The sequence below is a fragment of the Hypanus sabinus genome, chromosome 12 (assembly GCF_030144855.1).
Source record: "Hypanus sabinus isolate sHypSab1 chromosome 12, sHypSab1.hap1, whole genome shotgun sequence".
Taxonomy (NCBI): Eukaryota; Metazoa; Chordata; class Chondrichthyes; order Myliobatiformes; family Dasyatidae; genus Hypanus; species Hypanus sabinus.
In genome coordinates this window covers 55,646,555-55,664,094 of record NC_082717.1, presented here as the reverse complement: position 1 = coordinate 55,664,094, position 17,540 = coordinate 55,646,555, and the positions used below count along the sequence as shown (strand labels likewise).

Below are 17,540 nucleotides of genomic sequence, written 5' to 3'. Positions count from 1 at the left end.
CCATCAGAATCTTCTGTCATTAATATTTCAAAATAGAGGGATAAATTTAATCTTTAATAATTTCAGATATTTCAGAAACTTGCTCATGTTCCAGTTTTTATTCAGAACTATGTTATTTCTGAAAAAACTAATTAAGCATGTCTGCTGTTTTTTTCAGTATGAGTTATGGGTGATTGGCTTATCAGCCAATCTGATCACTCCACCATTCCTAAATGGAAACATACCTCAACAACAGCTTCTCAACAGTATCACAACTGAGACCGCAAATTTCCATCGGAAAAATGAAAGGATGCTCATATTGACTATGAATTCTGGATCATATTTGTTATTCTAATGCTACAATCTGCTGAAGAAACTCAGTAGGTTGAGTAGCAATGAGTTTTGTGGGGGGGGTGGTGGAGGGGAGAGGGAGAAGGGAATGGTTGTCATTTTGTTATTTTGGATCAAAACCCTTCAAACCAAAATATTAACATTCCTCTCTCCACACAGATATTTCTCAACCCAGAGTTCCTTCAGCAAATTGCTTGCTCCTCCAGATAATAGCATTTTCAGAATCCTTTGTCTCTATTTTGTTGTTTCAATATTCTGCTGAACAATGTAGACTGCTTGCTGAAACTGCAAACAAGAACAGAAGAACATAACAGTCACTACCAATGAAAATAGCTCCGAAACAGAATCATCACTGATATATGACATAGAATTTGTGCTTTGTGGCAGTAATACTGAGTAAAAACATAAAAATCAATAAATTACATAAATAAATAATTCAAACAAAACAAATAACGAAGTGATGTGAAGGAAACTATTCCTAAATCATTGAGTGTCGGCCTTCAATCTCCTGTACCTCCTCCCTGATGGTAATAACAACAGGGCATGTCCCGGATGGTGAGGGTCCTTAATACTGGATGCCACATCCCTGAGGCACAGCCTCTTGAAGGTTTGTTATATCCTTGATTAACCCGATTGAGTCTATATTGATAAATGTCATGAGGAATTTATGAACTCATATTTAATATAACACAACGTGATAAAATCATGTAATATGCTTTGTCAAGTTTAGAATGATAGAATCGGACAGCACAGAAATTGGAGTTTCACGAGGATGTAACCAGGAAGTTAGACAAGGGAGATCCAGTGGATGTAGTGTACCTCGCTTTTCAGAAGGCATTTGATAAGGTCCCACATAGGAGATTGGTGGGTAAAATCAAAGCTCATGGCATTAGGGGGAAGACATTGACATGGATAGAAAACTGGTTGGCAGGTAGAAAGCAAAGGGTAGCGGTGAATGGGTGTTTCTCGGAATGGCAGGTGGTGACTAGTGGGGTGCCACAGGGCTCGGTATTGGGACCACAGCTGTTTACGATTTACGTCAACAATTTAGATGAAGGCATTGAGAATAACATCAGCAAATTTGCTGATGATACTAAGCTGGGTGGCAGTATGACATGTGATGAGGACGTTAGGAGAATTCAGGGTGACTTGGATAGGCTGGGTGAGTGGGCAGATACTTGGCAGATGACGTTTAATGTGAATAAGTGTGAGGTTATCCACTTTGGGAGTAAGAACAGGAAGGCAGATTATTATCTGAATGGTGTAAAGTTAGGTAAGGGAGAAATACAAAGAGATCTAGGAGTCCTTGTTAATCAGTCACTGAAGGTGAATGAGCAAGTGCAGCAGGTAGTGAAGAAGGCTAATGGAATGTTGGCCTTTATAACAAAGGGAATTGAGTACAAGAGCAAGGAAATCCTCTTGCATTTGTACAGGGCCCTGGTGAGACTGCACCTGGAGTATTGTGTACAGTTTTGGTCTCCGGGGTTAAGGAAGGACATCCTGGCTGTAGAGGAAGTGCAGCGTAGATTCACGAGGTTAATTCCTGGGATGTCCGGACTGTCTTATGCAGAGAGGTTAGAGAGACTGGGCTTGTACATGCTGGAATTGAGGAGTTTGAGAGGGGATCTGATTGCAACATATAAGATTATTAAGGTATTGGACAAGATAGAGGCAGGAAATATGTTCCAGATGCTGGGAGAGTCCAGTACCAGAGGGCAGGGTTTGAGAATAAGAGGTAGGTCATTTAGGACAGAGTTATGGAAAAACTTCTTCTCCCAGAGAGTTGTGGGGGTCTGGAATGCACTGCCTCAGAAGGCAGTGGAGGCCAATTCTCTGGATGCTTTCAAGAAGGAGCTAGGTAGCTATCTTATGGATAGGGGAATCAAGGGATATGGGGACAAGGCAGGAACCAGGTATTGATAGTAGATGATCAGCCATGATCTCAAAATGGTGGTGCAGGCACAAAGGGCCAAATGGTCTACTTCTGCACTTATTGTCTATTGTCTGTAGAAACAGGTTCTTCAGCACAACTCATCACACTGACTGAGATGGCCATCTACTAATTTCCTGCACTTGATTCAAATCCCCCTATTCTTTCCCTATCTTATTATTGTAGTGAACCCCCACCCCATTTGTAAAACTCTGTCCTTTGTGACATATACCAAAGCAGTCAACATATTCTGTTTTGTCGCAGCGTGGGTTAAAAATATCAAATGTTTCTATTGCTGTACAAGCTTTGGAAGCCCTTCAGCAATATTTTCAAGAAACAATGCATATATGCTCCTAGATCTCAATTCCTTTAAAACAGTTATGAGAGATCAGGGGCAGCACAGTAGTACAGCTGATAGAACTGCTTCCTTACAGAACTTGAGTTCAATCCTGACCTTTGGTGCTGTGTGTGTAGAATATCCAAATTCTTCCCATGGCTGCATGTGTAATGTATGGATCTACTTATTTCAGAGCAACGACATTCTCCCTCCCCTAGCACTACACTGTAATCTGTCATCTGTTCATGCAGTTATCTACACATGCATATTGTTTTCTCTATCTCTCTCTCTCTCTCTCACACACACTCACTCTCATTCTCTCTCATACACCGGATAAAGCCATCTCCCACATGCGTACTTTTATTTAATCCATATGTATTTGTGCAGAGACACAGCAGCACAGATTTAATCCCACATGCTGACACATGCAGATTGGCCATTAAGGATTGCAAATATGTAATTTGAATGTTAGAATTTGTGGAGAATTGACAGAAATGTGGGGAGGATAAAATGGGATGAGTGTAGGATTGGTTTAAATGGGCGTATAATAGACATCAGGCCTGATTTCCAGGTTGTATAACTTTGCCTCTCTTAAAGAAACCAAGAGGTGTCAATATGCATACTTCCCTGAAAAGTAACAGGCCAGGATAATAAAATAATATTAATGTTAATATTAATATAAATAATAATAATAATAATATTAATGAAATGCTGGACTTTAGAAATTGAGCCCAAGAGAAGGAAACTTTTTCATGATAAATCTTTTTTAAAGTATCAGTCTGGTCATGATTGAAGCATTGTCTGGGCCTCACTCTTAAAAAAATACACTTGTAGAATAGTTTCCTTAGAAAAGAGGTGGCCTGTGAGAATATTGACAGAATTGGTGGAGAGAAATTATAATCATCTTCAGAAGTGTGTAAAAACAGAGAAATAGAATTCAATGCTTTCTATTAAAGCATTTTTGGGGATAAGGGTTTCACTAAAAGTGTCCATCCATAATCACTCTTTAAATGATATATTTCCTGACAGTCTTTTTAATCATGATAATCCTACCATTGGCTGAAGAATTGATTGATGAAGGGGGCAGGGTTTCAGTTTTCTGGATCTTTGGAATCTCTTCTGTTGAAAGTATGACCTGTACGAAAAGGACAGGTTGCATCTAAAACCAATATCTGTGCGGCTAGGTTTGTTAGAGCTATTGGAGAGGGTTTAAACTAATATGGCAGAGGGATAGGAACTGGAAGGATAAGGCTGAGATGGTATTCAAGTAGACGCAGTGCGTATTGTGTAGAGAGATATGACAGCTTTTAGTTGTGAAGAATATTGACAGAATGGGTACAGAGAAATTAGAATAATCTGCAGAAGTGTGTAAAAAACAGTAACTAGAATGGAAGACTTTCTGCTCAATGATAATTCCCTGGATGGGAGAATCTGCAATGATAATGCCACTAAAACTTGGTGGTTGTTCCCTTTCTTTTATTATGCTCAACGCAGCTTAGATGTTGCCTGGGTTTTGCTACATGCAGATACAATGTGTTTCACTTACTGGCGAGTTGCAAATAGAACTGAACATTATGGTGGTTATTAAACCAAATTTTCATAACAACAATATTTAATGTCGCAGGTGATGGTGATTAGGGTGGCAGAGGCAGTGGTGGCAGTCAAATCAATTATTCAACTCAAAAGGGAACGAGGTTAAGTACTGCCAAGTAAAACATTTTTTAGTCTAGATGGAAATCTGGAGTTAAACTAAAAACCCCCATTTGGTGGGAAAACCATTCTGTGACTTTTATAGAAAAAGTAGGTTCTTTTGGGTGCTGCTTGCATAAGCAAATAACTGGCATTGATCTGCCAATAGAATATTTTTAAACAAAGGGAGAAACTCAACCAATTACACGGTCAAGTACAACAATATGATAACATTTATACCACATGGTACACTCAGTTCTTGTAGGCACTTTGGCCCTTATATACATCATAGTTTTAGAATGTGCAATTTTTGGCTGTTCCAAGAGTACAGAAAATAATTCAGCCAATTACAGTTCATATTAAAAAGCTAGATACAGTTCAAATTAAATTTATTCTTCTCCAAGACAATATTCTGAAAATTATGTCTACTGTAATAAGGTATAATACTGACTTCTTAACTGAGGCCTTTTTAAGTGGGATCTTCATCATTAAAGTTACAATAGATATAAAATCCATTAATGTCATTTTTGATTCAATTTTACAAGTCAATTTTAAAAGCTAATAGTGAGTGTGATCCTCGAGCATTAGCTTTAAAGTTTATTGTTTCTATGGTTGGATTCAGAACATTTAGCTACAAGTAACTTTGAAATAATATTGGTTGTGAGTTGGTTAAACAAATAAAGATAAGCATTTCAACAATAGTACTAAATGGGACCATACTGAAATCCTGTCTTTTAATTTCCTTATTTTGATTTGTTTCATAACTCCTCGTTATGATTAAAATATAACACCTCTCACAAAAATGAACTCCACATTTCTCTTCAGTTACTCTGGAATGCGATTTGCCTACATAATTGAAAACCAATGTATCACAGATATATTTCATTATGAAATATCAGCAGATAATCTCATTGGAAGTTAAAGGTATTGCAATAAATGTGGATTATGAATCACAGGAGTGAAATGCATTTATGCCTCTGAGCTAGCTTCATGATGCAAAGGAGATGAAGAAAATAAAATGAACCAAACATCTCTCTAATTCTTGTAAATGTTCAGTCAGCTGAGCTGAACTTTAAACAAGTGTACAGAATTTATCAAAGGTGGGGTGGGGCAGGATTGTAAGAGAGTAAGAGGTAAAACTCTTACCAGAAACATATACAGTGAATTCTGCATAATTGAAACACCAGTACATTTTTGCACAATTACCAGTAAGCAGCTGCCACAGTTAGCTGAACTTTCATAGAAAATGTATAAAATGACAAACTACCTTTTATCTGAATACCAAATTATGAATTTAAGTGGGTTACAGAATAAATTAGAACATTACCAACATTACTATAGTATAACATGTATTCTATATATGTGTATAAGATGATGAGAGGCATTGATCATGTGGATAGTCAGCTTTTTCCCAGGGCTGAAATGGTTGCCACAAGAGGACACAGGTTTCAGGTGCTGGAGAGTAGGCACAGAGGAGATGTCAGGGGTAAGTTTTTAGAGAGGCGACTGCGTGGAATGGGCTGCCGGCAACAGTGGTGGAGGCAGATACGATAGGATCTTTTAAGAGACTTTTGGATAGGTACATGGAGCTTAGAAAAATAGTGGACTATGGGTAAGCCTAGTAATTTCTAAGGTAGGGTCATGTTTGGCACAAACTTGTGGGCCGAAGGGCCTGTATTGTGCTGTAGGTTTTCTATGTTTCTATGTTTTCTATGAAACTGTGTATAGTTTCTAAGAGCTAATGAAGAAGGAATTCATCTAGCATACATTGCCCTGTTCTTTTGATTGACTGTAAATGAACAAAATGAGTGCAGACACCTAGTGTAGATAATGGACTACTTTCATTCAATCCTTCGGGCCATTGCATCCTCCAAATCTTCATTTTCATTGTAACATTCAAGATGATTGTCAGTGCCTTCAAATTCTTCCTAGTTCCTGATTTGCTGAAGTAGTGAAATAGTTTCAGTTTCACTCCCAGTGGTTTCTGGCATCTCAAACCCTGATGCCTGAAACTGCAGATGGCAAAATAGTTCTGAATTATCTTACTGCTTATTTCTTGCCACCAGTGATGAAAATCACTGCTTTTGAACATATGCAATTAATGCTATTTCAGAACTGTTTGCTCTAAGCACGGTACAGTGTTTAACTGCCATAAAAGTTCACACAGCTGACTCTAGTTAGAAACTGTTTGGCAACAGCCTCATGTCCCAATTAAGTGGCATAGTGTCCCAAATAAATGAAGGGAATCCAGGCTGTTTTCTTGATTAGTTTTTGTTCTTTAAGAGTTAACCCAAAAAAAAAAAACGGCCACCCCAATTAACGGATGGCCCAATTAACTGGAATCTACTGAATTTATTAGCATGGTATCACAAATTAGAATAAGGTCCAACAAGTGAACATAGAATTAAAAAATAATTTCATTCCTTTCAATATATAACTCATCATTGATCATGTAAAATCCACTATCTTTGAACTCACATTCAAAACTATTACAATTCTACACAAATATGCCTAACTATGTAAAATTATAAAGATGATTTTAATGTGAAGATATCACATAAGGAATTTAATTTGTCTCTTTCTTGTGCCCAGAATTAGTGATGTGCAGCCTACATGCAGCTAAAAAAAAGGCAAATGTTCTCATCTCATGAAATGGGTTGTCAGTACTAGCTGTACTGTCCATTTGCTAATTGGGGAAAACGAATATTGGATATCTTGGGCACAATTTAAAAGCAGTCCTAGTTTACAGGTAAGAATAAAGAAAGTTCTAAAAAGTTCAGAACAAGAAGAAAGTTTAAGGCTGCCCAAAAGGTGTTATCATCCCACTATAAAAGAAGAATTAAACCCAAATTATTATTCCAGTAAAAGTGGGCACACACATGATACAGCAAGTCAGTGCATTAGAATTGCCCCACACAGCTGGACCCATTGTTTGAGTAAGATTAAGAAACAAAACTCTTAACTCACAATCCCCACTACTTACTCTGAATGGCATGAAGCTTCTTTTCACATACTTTTAAGAAACCTTTTCTTCACTTCAGTGACCTTAAAATTATGTCTTAACAAATCGACAGATGGAGGATTTCTCTCATAATTCCTTTGGGGGCATGGTGTGGGGTACAGCAAATTAAAGTCACAGAGCTAATCTAGCTCATGTCAAACTATTATTCTGCCTAGTCCCATCAACTTGCACCTGAACCATAGACCTCCATACCTCTTCCATTTATGTACTTACCCAAATTTCTCTTAAAAATTGAAATCAAATCCGCCTCTACCACTTCTGCTGGCAGCTCATTCCACACTCTCACCAAACCCCGAGAGAAGTTTTTTCCTCCTGTCCCACTTGAACATTTCATCTTTCATCCTTAATCAATTCCCTCTAATTCTAGTCTCACTCATCTTCATCAGAAAAAGCCTGTATGCATTTACCCATCAATATCCTTCATAATTTTGAATATTTCTTTCAAATCTCTCTTCATTCGTCTATGCTCAGGGAAAAAAAAAACATCCTAACCTAAACCTTTCCCGATAACTCAGGTCCTCAGGTCCCAACAACATCCTTGTATATCTTCTCTGCATTCACTCAACCTTATTGATATCTTTCCTATATTGCATACAGTACTCCAAATTAAGCCTCACCAATGTCTTATACAACTTCAAATTGGTGATCAAAAGCAATTATATTTCTACTCCAATTAACTTCTAATAATTTTTAAATGTAGAATGTTATCTTGTGTAAGCCTCACTTTAAAATTCTACTTCAACCAATTCCAATTATCTTCTCAAAAAAAAGCTTCTTACTTCAGACCTGATGAAGCGTCTTGGCCTGAAATGTCCACTGTTTACTCTTCTCCATAGATGCTGCCTGACCTGCTGAGTTCCTCCAGGATTTTGCATGTGTTGCTTGGCTCTTTGTTTTTATCCATTTACAAGATGGGACATCACTAGAAAACCATCCATTGCCCTTTTCCGAGTGTTTTTTTTAAATGCAGTAATGTCGATTGTGGAATTAAGAAGCAAGCGCATTACTTTGCATCAGGAGACACATACAGGCCAGAAAGGGTAAAAAAAATTTCCTTCCTTTAAGACATGCAAATTGAAGGATCTTTTAACAATTCAAATTAACTCATAGTATGAATACAGAGATATTTTAAATTCAAGATTAATTTTGTCATATAAGTTTAAATTTCATAACTGACATGATAGCTTTTATCTCCAGTTTGTTAATCCAGGTTTTGGGTTTAACAGTCGTGCAATTTAATAACTACTACCATATCCATCATTCCCTGGAGCATCATGTAATTGCTCAATCAGTTAGTTATATTCTTGTTCTTTGAACTTTTCAATATTGCCCATAATTTTCAGGAGCAGCCACAGCGATTACAGAGCATTATAACTCGGTTGGATAGGAGAACTCAAATTATAAGGTACGAATAGAGTAGGCTGGGTCTATTGAAGTGATGGAGTCCTTACAGAGGTTTATAGGATTATGAATGGGCATGAAAAAGGTAGATAGTCACAATTGTTCCCAGGTTGGAAGTGTGAAATCCTACAGGGCATTTAAGAGGAGGTGGAAAATTTAAAGGAGATTTGTGATGCATGTAGCTTTAAAAACAACATAGAGTGCTAGGCACTTAGAATGTGCTGCCTGGGGATGTGGTAGAAACAAATGCAATAGCAACATTTAAGAGACATTTAGTGAAGACAATAAATAGGCAATGAATGTATGGGTATGGACCACATACAGGCAGATGGAATTACTTTACACTGGCATCATGGCTGGTACAGGCAGTATTCCTGTGCTAAACTGTTCAATGTCATTTGTAAATTTGCATTCTGCAATAACTAGATAAATAGTACAGAGTGAAAGGAGGAGATATAAGGAAAGTAACTACAAGCTTAGTTAAAAAGGTAGGCTTAATAGAGCATGTTGAAAAGTAGATTTTGAAAAAGTTTTTAAACATGCTTGGAACAGAGAAGACTGAAGCATAGTTGTCAATGATGGAGCATATAGATTTTATTTATTTACTTATTGCAACACAACACGGAATTGGACCTTCTGACCCTTCGAGCTGCACCAGCCATCAACCCCTTGATTTAACCTTAGCTTAATCATAGAACAATTTACAATGACCAAGTAACCTATCAACTGGTACATCCTTTGGAATGTGGGAGGAAAGCAGAGCACCTGGAGGAAACCCATGCAGTCACAGGGAGGACAGTGGAGTGACTGGAATATGAGAAAAGATGTTGTCACTCTCAGTGCTCCTGATCTAGAATCTAATTATATCAATGAGTATAAAGATGGTGAACAAGTAGGTTGGGATCCAGGCAAAAGTTAAAGGAAATGAAATTTAGAAAAGGGTAAATAGAACAGTCCAAAACCTATAGAAGATGACAGTTTCACTAGTAAGTAGAGGCAAAAATGAGTAAACTAAGTTACAACTGGAGGACGTGTACAGATGAAAGCTCTTCGGAGATTATAATAGGTAGCAAGTTTGTAAATAGTCTGAATCAGGCAGAAATATGACAAGCATGAAGAATAGAATCAATGGATAGAAAAGGAAGATTCTTCTGAGTGCCTAAGGTAAAGGCATTCGTTTTCTCTAGGCTTAATTGGACAATTCTAAGTTTATTCCAAGAATGAATGTTGAACATGCAGCTTGACTTCAAAGAGACAATGGAAAAGTCAAGAGATGTAGCAACAGTAAAACTGGAATAGATTAACTTCCTGTGAAATCCAACATTTCACCTGAGGCTTCACTTTAGATTAAGGCACATGGGATCAAAGGCAGGTTGGCTAATTGGATTCTAAATTGGTTTAGCAATGAGAGGAAGAGGTTGATGAATTAAGGATGCTTTTCTAATTGGAATTCTGTTACAATGGGAAGTTGTGTACCACAGGAATCGATACTGGGACCTTTGTTGATTACGATGTATATCAATGACTTGGATCAATAAGCAGCATAATAGCAAAGCAGTTAACGTAAAGCAGTTACAGTACCAGCAACCCAGATTCAATAACACCACTGTTTGTGAGGAGTTTGTATTTGTCTTCATGACCATATGGGTTTCTCCCAGGTGCTCCAGTTGCCTCCCACATTTCAAAAACACACAAGTTAGAGTTAACAAATTGTGGGTATGCTATGTTGGAATCTTTTAGAGTTATAAGGAAAGGGATGGACATGTTCAGCTAAAATTATAAAGTACTAAAGCAGGATATTTTCCATTGCACAACTGACAAGTAAGGGTAATAGTACCTGGCTTTCCAAGTAGACTTGGATTTGCAGACATTGGGCCTTCAACTTTCCCAACAGACTTTCACTCTCAGGGCTCGAGCCATAGGGCCTCAACTTCCTGACTTCTGATCGACCTTTGAGCTTCAATCTTCGGTATTGATCCCATGACTCACCAACGATCATGAAAATGGTCCTTGGATGAAGACCCCGAACACTGGGCTGCGAACTCCAGTCTTGCTGATTCGCGTATCTAGGGGGTTACAAGCTCTCAGTCCTCCTGCCTCATTCCATCTACTGACAACTCGCTGACAGTGGGAAGGCCACCAGCCATCACCCTCATTGTCTGCCAGACCAACATCTGACCATGGATGTCCCACGTCCACATCACTGCCCTTCAACCATGGAGCGGAGGCTTTGACTCTGGCTTGACTTCTAAATCCCCCTCATCCCTGTCCCTAACCTCTAACCTGACCATGAAATGCCCTCTCAGTCCCCTAAAAAATACCTAAAAAAAGGAACTAAATCTGAGCTATGACCTCAATGGAGACCACATCTTGGTACCATCTTGACCTAATGTCCAAGTAACAAAGAAATCAACATTAAACACCTGTGCCATTATCTTCAAATTCAAGCAGAAATTTGAATATACCTTACTTAAACACTAATAGCAAAATTAACATAAAGGTAACAGCTTTTACCCACAAGACCAATATTGATCATCTAATTTTGAGAACAATTTAAAGACTGTGTGAAATCAGCAAAACAGGTGATCAAGGAAATTGGCAAGACAAAGAATATTCTCATTGTTCTAAATAGCACTTTGTGCAGAATAGTCACATTTCTCTATGCAATTAACAGTAACAGTCTGGCTCAATAGGGCTCAGAACTCCCTGCAGCCACACTACAAAGCAGACCTCACTTTAAATAACAACACACACAAAATGCTGGTGGAACACAGCAGGCCAGGCAGCATCTATAGGGAGAAGCGCTGTCGACGTTTCGGGCTGAGGGTCTGTGTTGTTGTTTGAATTTCCAGCATCTGCAGATTTCCTCATGTTTGCTCACTTTAAATAATTTTGAAGCACATTCTTAAACCTAACAACTCGGAAATATTAAAGCAAACAGTTTTTCCATTTACTTTTAACCACTATTCTGCCAATCTGAACGAATAAAATTTCATATTGGCGCATGAATCAAAAGAAATTGATTACTTTTCCACTTAAAGCAAAGCCAATATTCCCATGACAGGGAAAGAACTGTTTTTGTTAAAGTCTATTTATATTCTCATGTTACAAAAAGCAAATAATAGACAAAATTAGAAATTATATTACTACACATTAGAGATGGGTTTTTCAGATAATCAATGTATATTGCTGGCCTAGATTATCATGTTTGAATAAATAAATTTTGGCTTTAATTGTAAGGTTGATTTCCAGTTATATTCTGAAACAAACCTAAGTGAAATACCTTTGAAGAGGAATTAATGCAAGATTTAAATTGGTAAAGTTGTTTATTATTATCACATGTACGGAGGTACAGTGAAAAACCTGTCATGCATACCATCCATACAGATCAATTGATTATAACAGTGCATTAAAGCTATACAAGGTAAAAGAATAATAGAATGCAGAGTAGAAGTGTTAGTTACAGAAAAGGTGCAATGCAGGGTGACAGTAAAGTGCAAGGTCAGAATGAGACAGATTGTAAGATTAAGAGTCCACCTTATTATATTAGGAAACATTCAATAACCTTATAAAACTGAGTTGGAAGCTACCCTTGAGCTTTGTGGAACATGTTTCCAGGCTTTTGTATCTTCTTAAGGGGAGAAGAGAGAAGATCTAGCATGGGTGGGACCTTTGATCAAGTTGGCTGCTTTCCTGAGGCAGCAAGAGAAATTGACTTCTCCATGGAGGAGTCCATAGAGGGGAGGCTAGCTTCTGTGATGCGCCTAGCTATATCCATAACTCTCTGCAATATTTTGTCGTTATGGGCAGAGCAGTTGCCATAACAAGCCTTGATTCATCCAGATATACAGCTTTCTAAGATGCATCAATACGAATTGCTGAAGATCAAATGGGGCTTGCCAAATTTCTTTTGCCTTCTGAGGAATAGAGACACTGGAAATATATATATCATTCTTGGAAGCAGCATCAATGTAGTGGGACAAAGACAGGTTATTAGTGGTGTTTACTCCTAGAAGCTGAAAACTCTGAACCTCTTGACCTCAGCAATATTGATGTAAACAGGAGCATGTACACTACCCCCTTGCTGATACACAATAGATTTTACATCAAATTAAATTTCCATACCAGCTGTAAAGTACAATCTAGGATTTAGAAATTGTGAGCACTTCATCTTTTCCATCCAAATTTAGTTCTCATTTTCATTCCCAAGTATATATAAAATGGATATATTAAATCATAATAAAATCCATGACAAAGGAAATGATGCACCTTTCCTTTAGTTCAGTGTTTTGATTATTCACTCTCCAAACTGAAAAGCATATATTAAATCAATGTTTCTAAACGTCACCTGTTACGATAATTTTAGCTTTAGCATCAGCATATAAAAGACATTATATTTTATTTCACTGAATAACTATCAAAATAAAATGATTTAATAGCAATTATTATTAAATTGGTTAGGAGTTTCAGGAGGTCAGAATGCACAATGTATTGAACATTTGACTTGGATATGAACATTGCTGAATGAAATCATGTTACCTTCAAATAAAAAAAACTATTAACAGAGTTAAGCTTCTAGAAAAAGACAATATGTAACTGAAGAATCTTTCCTTTAAAATTGAACATCACAAATACTATGATTTTACATACAATATGTTAAGAGAGAATCTGTAGCTAACTTATTATTCATATGTAAAGAAAATTCATTAGCATTAGCACTAGCATCAAAATACTAAACAGTCTTAAGATATTTGACCCGGATGAGGATGTGGAGGGATGGATTAGTAAATTTGCTGATGACACAAAGGTTGGGGGTGTTGTGGACAGTGTGGAGGGCTGTCAGAGGTTACAACAAGACATAGATAGGATGCAAAACTGGGCTGAGAAGTGGCAGATGAAGTTCAACCCAGATAAGTGTGAGGCGCAAATATGAGGAAATCTGCAGATGCTGAAAATTCAAGAACTTCATCAGGGCTTGGGTCTCGGCCCGAAACGTTGACTGTACTTCATCCTATAGATGCTGCCTGGCCTGCTGCGTTCCACCAGCATTTTGTATGTGTTGCTCATAAGTGTGAGGTGGTTCATTTTGGTAGGTCAAACATGACGGCAGAATATAGCTTTAATGTTAAGACTTTTGGCAGTGTGTAGGATCAGAGTGATCTTAGGGTCCGAGTCCATAGGACACTCAAAGCTGCTATGCAGGTTAACTCTGTAGCTAGGAAGGCATACGGTGCATTGGCCTTCATCAATCATGGGATTGAGTTTAAGAGCCGAGAGGTAATGTTGCAGCTATATAGGACCCTGGTCAGACCCCACTTGGAGTACTGTGCTCAATTCTGGTTGCCTCACTACAGGAAGGACATGGAAACCACAGAAAAGGTGTAGAGGAGATTTACAAGGATGTTGCCTGGAATGAGGAGCATGCCTAATGAGAATAGGTTGAGTGAACTTGGCCTTTTCTCCTTGGAGCGACGGAGGATGAGAGGTGACTTGATAGAGATGTACAAGATAATGAGAGGCATTGATCATGTGGATAGTCAGAGGCTTTTCCCCAGGGCTGAAATGGCTAACATGAGAGGGCATAGTTTTAAGGTGCTTGGAAGTAGTACAGAGGAGATATCAGGGGTAAGTCTTTTATGCAGAGTGGTGAGTGTGTGGAATGGGCTGCCGGCAGCGGTGCTGGAGGTGGAAATGATAGGGTCTTTTAGGAGACACCTGGATGGCTACATGGAGCTTAGAAAAATAGAGGGTTATGTGTAAAGCCTAGATAGTTCTAAGGTAAGAACATGTTCGGCACAGCTTTATGAGCTGAAGGGCCTGTATTGTGCTTTTTTTTTTGTACATTTCTATATTTATTTTTTCATTTATTCCTTTTGTAGTTCATGAAGCTATACAATAACCAGCCATGCAAACAAAAATCACATAATCAATTGATCCTGCTTCATTTAAGCAATGAGCTCACTGGGATACATGCCAAGATGTCCCTGCTTTGAATCAACTTCCCCTTCAGCCTGGTAAGAAGAGTGTTTGAATCCCTTCGGTCTATAATATCTGCAGCAACATGTTGAGTGTCAAGAAAGATAATGGCAAAAAAAGGAAATGGGGCCATCAATTTTGAAGTTGAAAGACTTTTATCTTCGTACCAATGAGAATGTTATTTTGAGGATATACCTTCAATCAAATGTCAAATGATAAACTTTGAGTGCAAAGATATGTCATTACACTCTGTGTTGTCAGAATCATCTTGTATTGTGATCATGGTCTGAAGCATCCAAACAAAACCTTCTGAACCCAAGGATTTGTTAAAATGCTGCTCTATGGTAGCCTGTTGAACAAAGTATATCTCAGTAATTGAAAAGCAAGGAACATCAACCATTGTGCTTGAAGTTTCAACTTCTTCAATTGTCACAACACTAGTGATAGCATCAACTTGATTCACTTCATAGAACTCTGAATAAGAAGGATATAGATTCAAGTTGCAGCAGCTGAGGATGACCAATCCTGGCATAAAGGTGCTCACTGAAGAAAAATAACATGACTGCTCCTTGGTTTTCAATGTGATGTGGCAGAGAGGACCGTATTTTATCAATGAACTACAGTGTAATATTGTTTGTTCAACTGTTCTGGTACAGTCATCCATAATAGAAGGTTCAAGAGAGAAGATACCAGACAAATGATGATGAGATAGGCAGATGAGGAAGGCTCATTTCTCAAAGTACTATAATAACAGAGGAAAAGAAAAGTTCAACAGATGAATCTTACCCTTGCTATGGGATTATAAACTGGTCTTCCACAAAGATCACAGGCATGCAGATAGGATTCACCATGCAAAAGAACACATACTTCTTCCCTGCTCCACATAACCATGTCTTTCCTTGGCCAATATATACAATAACTATTCTTGAATATATGCCTCAGAAATTGGGCTTGCAGGTCACTGTCAGGGCCAAAAAACTAGCCAGGTTCTGAATGAGGACAAAATGAAGGACAATTCTTTGTTGAAATCATTTTTCTTTTCTTAATGTAGTTTAGTTATTGCGTCTTGTGAATTTTTATGAATTTTAGCCACTTAAAGGCATTGGTTTATGCATGTCAAAGTACATTAATTTCAGCTTTGATGAGGGACTATTCACTAATGTTTGTAGCTGCTTGTTTTATAGAATGATGTTTTGTCAGTATCCTTTCTCCCATTTTCATGATAAATGAGTAGTTTAATGCAATGTCTCATTTACAACACATTGTTTTAAGTTATATATGGGATGTATTTTGGAAAAACTGAGGAGACTTAAGAAACTACTTCAAGGTGATGCTCCATTATCCAATGTTAACCAGAGATTACAGTGAAATTGTGAAGTAATTTATATACCATGCGGAAACCATTACTGAAAGCAGCTTACACAAAGTCCACGGGTAAGGAAGAACAGAAAAATAGGAACAAGTGGAACTACTGTTAATTGTACAACTGAAACCATGTGGAGAATTCACAAAGGGGCAATGGAAAAATCTTGTGTAATTTTCTGTAATGGGAATCAAAAGGATAAGTGTGTATGTCACAATGTCACTCAGTGAGTATGAAGTGATGATTAGACATGGAACTGCAGAATGATCCTGGCAGAGTGGCTCTTATGGAACAGGAACCAAGTCAGAATGAAGTTGAAACAGAATCTTGCACAGTTGAGAAGATCTCAGAGGATGAGGAACCTGGTCAGATTTATTCTAATATACAGTATGTGTACACAAGACCTTGATATAAATATGTTCATTATTTTTCTTTAATATTATTTGATGTATGTGTATTGGTTTATGCCTTGAGTTTATTACTTGTTATGTGCTACAATTACCTTAATTACATGCAACAGTACATAAATTATGTTTCAAATTCAGTTGAGTAATGACTATTGCAATGAATAGACATTTCCCCAGATAATTGTGGGTGAAATTAGTTATGAAATACTCCACAGTCTAAAAATTTGAACATACTACACTGTCAATTAGGTTTATGGAGTGTCTTTTGTCTCCTTCAAGGGAAGACCAATCACAAATGGACAGGAAGGATGATTATATACCTACTCCAGTATCAAGTATGGAAGAACAAAGATATACAACACACATTGGAACAATTAAACTGCTGTATATATTAAAAAAAAGAAACAAAATACAATGTTCCAATTAACATGAGGGAATTTATGACACAGAAGATGGCTGTTCAATCCAGTTTTGTGCTGGTCAAAGAGCTACTCAACCTCTTCCCATCTTACAGCAATAGATCCACAGCCCTGCAAAACACAGCTATCCAGGCACTTGCTTAAGCATATTTTAACAGTAGAGAAGGTTTTTAACCTCATCGCCCATTAGTAATTGAGTTCCAGATGCATATCACCACTCTGAAATGTTTAGCAACTATTCAGCAACTTGTGAAGGCCAAGTCCATCAGACATTCTTGGAAGCAATAATGAACAAGGCATGCATATTATTTTGAGGGTTTATTAAAATGCAGAAACTGGAATGTGACCTGCTTAATAAGTTCTGCTCCATGTAACAGGCTTCATTCAGCAAGCCCCATCAATTCTCAGCTATTACAGGAAAAAGTAATAATCCATATCACCAAATGGACAAACTTCTATTTTACTAAGTGAAAAAAATTACTGCATAATTTCAAACCTGTTAAATTTATAGTTGGTCAATAAACATGAAATTAATTTTACAGAACATCATTTAACTAAAAGTTTTGCACAATCCTAGCTGAACAAACACCCATTCTATACTAAGCAAATCTACAGAGACATTTTAGTTTCAGTGGAAGTACTTTTGGCTCCTGTTAAAATAGTATG

The 17,540-nt window shown here is 37.5% G+C and overlaps 1 protein-coding gene across 3 annotated transcripts in view; it reads right to left on the bottom strand.

Moving 5' to 3' along the window:
• Positions 1-17,540, bottom strand: part of ccdc85a (coiled-coil domain containing 85A) — a 495,192-nt gene that overhangs the window by 377,766 nt on the left and 99,886 nt on the right. The gene's annotated exons all lie outside the window — the stretch shown is intronic.